Source organism: Cupressus sempervirens, chromosome 3 (assembly GCF_028749045.1).
Source record: "Cupressus sempervirens isolate cs-2001-9-10 chromosome 3, ASM2874904v1, whole genome shotgun sequence".
In the NCBI taxonomy this organism is placed as follows: Eukaryota; Viridiplantae; Streptophyta; class Pinopsida; order Cupressales; family Cupressaceae; genus Cupressus; species Cupressus sempervirens.
Window position 1 is genome coordinate 330,799,923 of NC_143120.1, and position 4,175 is coordinate 330,804,097.

General features: G+C 30.9%; 1 pseudogene; it reads right to left on the minus strand.

Moving 5' to 3' along the window:
* Window positions 1-1,260: 1,260 nt before the first annotated feature.
* Window positions 1,261-1,851, minus strand: LOC149566329 (ubiquitin-conjugating enzyme E2 27 pseudogene; annotated as a pseudogene).
* Between the last annotated feature and the right edge of the window lie 2,324 nt (window positions 1,852-4,175).

Here is a 4,175-nt window from a genome sequence, read left to right on the forward strand (position 1 = left end):
ACTTGTGACCCATCTGTTTCTTTAACTGGGGAGACCTGACCTTAGTAAATATAACACTCCTAGTTTCTTTTTATTAAATATAAAACTCTTAAGAGTGTTTTTATTTCTTTTCCAGATCTTGCAGCGAAAACCCTGATCTTTAATGCGATTTTCTGTATCCCTCCATCTTTACCTTTTCTTAGACCTACGAGTTAAACAATTCTGTTTAATAATGGCAAGCTAAAATGTGATATTTTCCTTCTATAAACCAGCGATACAACCGTACCTCATATAGAGATTTCTGAAACGTCTATAGGCCCAAAGTACGGCAATGAGGACCATGGAGGCGGACTATGATTTTCGGATTTTTCCGTAACTGTTGGAGTATCATTATGTGTAGACAATTTTATATCACCACGAGATGGATTTCAAACTGGCTTTGTCGGATGTTTTTTTCTTGACATAGTCCCCAAGGGATGTTTTGTCTCTATTCCACAAGAGCCTACATCAAAAGGATTCCTAAAAATCAATGGATAGGACAACCTTGTTGGTAGATAATAATTTCTACTAACCACAGTATGAGCAGTCAAGCAATGCATTTAAAACAAAATCTTTTGACCATCCAAAGTCATAAATGTACTATCCATTACAACTTTTTCTCATTTCATATTTATCATCTTATAAACGTATGCATTATTATAATTTTGTAGAAGAAATATATCAAATTGATCTCTAACATTTCTCATCAACCACTTAAGATACTTTCCTTATCAATGTTGAAATATCAAATTTCTGTAGACAAATATTTGATTTCCCTAATAAAAATTCAAAAAATCATGAATAAATTATTTAATGGACAACATCATTTAGTATATCAATTGATAAGTAGATGATACTTTCCTAAAACAAAAAAAATGATACAGTAAGTCAAATTATGCTATTGCTATCTTTGAGAAGTCACCCATCATATAGTGTTATGATTTGTGAACCATTTCATACAGATAAAAAATAATAGTTATTATGATTACCAAGTTAATCATTATTATTAATCACTAATAATCATTTGAAAACCACACATATATAGATGCGTCATATTAAAATTATCGAGTGCTTATGGTTAATAACACTCTCATTGTTTTTATTGGTCTAAATTATAGAGAAATTTAATAGTTTTATCTGAAACAATACAAAAACAACAAAAGGTAATTCTCTAAAAGATCTATGTCGTGTGTCCAGCATGTTCGAAGCAAATCTTAAAAACTTCCTGAATGACCTTCTATCTTAGCCAGTGCATAGCTTCTCAAGTGCCATATTCTCATCTCCTTTGAATTGGAGCAGAGCGCATCTGACTGCATCTTCATCAAAACCCATCTCAACCAGCTTTGAAACCTTTTCTTCCGTCAAAAGTTCTACCGTCTTTGCAAAAGACTATGTCCAATGGCGCGCAGTGAGGAGGAATGTAGGGTAGTCATTCAAGTACTGCTTTGCTACAACGGCATCCTGAGGATCACGGGGCTCTGGTGTCGACAGCAAGGCTTGCAAAGAGATTAATGCGGTTTTCAAGGAGAGAGCAGGGGTCCACTGGTTCTTCAAGATATCCAGGCATATTGCACCGTTTTGGCTGCTGATATTTGGATGCCACACTTTTGTTATGAATTGCATTTTGGGGGGATCAAATGGATACCCATCTGGCAAACGAATGTCAATTTGGAACGAACCATCTTCATATGGGCTGTCCATGGGCCCTGCAATTGTTCCACGTAAATGTGAGATGTCATTCTCATCGCAAACTTCAATACTTATTCCTGATGAACTCTCATCATCTTTCTGTATTTGGGTCAATTCCCTCTGTACGCGTTTTGTGTCCAACATATTTCTAAATACAAAATGCCGATTATCAAGAAAGCTTTAACGACTTCTGCAAAACAAATTTTGAATACCAATGCCAATCTTCTGTTTGTAGATTAGAATCGCAGCTGTATCAAACTTAATGCTCAAGAAAGCCTAAATGCACTTCAAATATATATATATATATATATATATATATATGACCTTCTATGCTGTTTCTATTTATTAATGGTTTGTTTGGTTCCAAAGGAGTAGGCCGACGAACCTTTTCGAAACGGTATTTCTAATATTAGATGTTTGGCATCAACAGAGCAGACTAAAAGTGATGTAAATAATTATTATTAGTGAATGAAGTAAAATTAAATAAAGGATTCTTCATGTCACGGGGATAAAATACTATTTAATTTGATAATGAATTCCACCACTTTGTATCATTCATCCAACTTTCTCTTATCAATGCACCTGTCGATATAAACATAATTCAAAATTATCATGTTGAGTTAAAAATATTTGGTTAGTGTTAAATTTTGTGGGTGTGGTGAATATGGCTTCATGTCTTAAGCTAGTGGGGATTCACATTGATAATTGTGTCGGTTGACAAATATATTTTGCTTGTTTAGAAATAATAAAGTGACTCATGTAAGCAAAGACAGAAGCTTAAACTTTAAAATAACTGGTAATCATTAGTGAGCAATCACATAGAATATATTATTTAGTGCCCTATAATATTTAAAAGATTAGAAAATAATTTCTTATTTTTTTCCAAGCCTAGTGCTCTTTTATTTGGTTTTGTATAGTTAGGCATTCTAAGATCTAAGATCAGGTAGGGATGTGGTATTAATTAGGTCATTTTATTTGAAATTAATTTATATGAAGATAGCCGGCATTCAAAGGTAATTTTTTGAAATCATATAACTTTCATGCACACATTATATGATAATTGCATCTATGAATGAGGATAAACTGAAAAGTGGTGTCAAAATTGAACAACCAAAATTAACATTATTAGTGTCGTTTGTCTTAATAGATATGACCAATCTTGGTAATTATTTTGTAATCAAGTTGATTTCTTCTATTTCTATGTAATTTTTTAAAATTAGCCTTCTACAATAAAAAATAAAATTAATAATATCTAAATTGTAATTAGAATTTTGATGAATGTAAATTTTTTTATAATATTTAGAAGTCTATGTAGAATTATGTCTATATAAAAAAAAATGGTTTGCGAAACATTTCTAGAACTAAGTAAAATTAATAGAAGTTTCTTCGATTTTTTTGCATTTTGAATATGGGTCATGTAATGTAAACCAAAATGTTGATGGTAATTTTTTTTTCACACAATAGAGTCGAGAAAAAAATACATTAGGAAAAATGTAATTGTATATACTACCACTCCTAAAAGTGCATTGATGATACTAAGGGAAAATTCTAAAAAATATTGAATTGGTAGATGTTTTAATTATGAAAATGTGGAACATTAAGTGCTGAAAATTTTGAATACTCTAAAAAATGAGAATAAAAGTTGATGTAAAATATTGCACAATTGGGATTGTGAATTGGCTAAAGAACCAATAGTTTAAATTTCAAATTTCAGATTGATTGAATAGTTCACCTAGTTGTCTAAAATCTAAAAACTAAAATTTATTTTTCCACTACAATATTTGAAAGTTTCCCTTACAAGTTCTCTTTCATTTTATTTCAAATCTATATCTTCATATTTTCTATGAAACCCTTGTTTATGCCACCATCATTATTATCATCTTGAATCTTGTCAATAATATCCCTCTTAGTACTGGCTAAGAACTCACTAAAGGGAGACTCAACCCATGAGAAAATGCTCTTGATACCAACTGTTGGAACCATTTGTCTTTGAACAAATAGTTGAAATTGTTAATGCGTGATAATTTTTTTAGGTTTATCTAGATCCATGAGAGGTTTTCAAGTGATGTCAGAATTTTTTAAGAAGGTGTTGACAACCAAGTCAACAAGATTTGGTATGATTGTCATTTTATTCTCTTGTAGTACATACATGTACAAATGCATGTATGAATAAAGAAGCCAACACAAGTAAAGTCACATGTATTACACATAATTATATGATAATCCTCTCTCAAAACTAGAATAATCAATTGGGGGATGATAAACAATAAATTCCACCAAAAAAAATATGTAGTATGATGAATTTCCATTTTATCTATAGAATTCTTTCTATATGGAATCTCTTGAATAAAAGTGAATACAATGGAGAAAATTACCAATGAAAAAAAATTGTTAGATAAGATATATATGGTCTCACTATTGAGAACAATTTCCTTTACAATCAAAATGAAAACTATTGTTGAGAATGC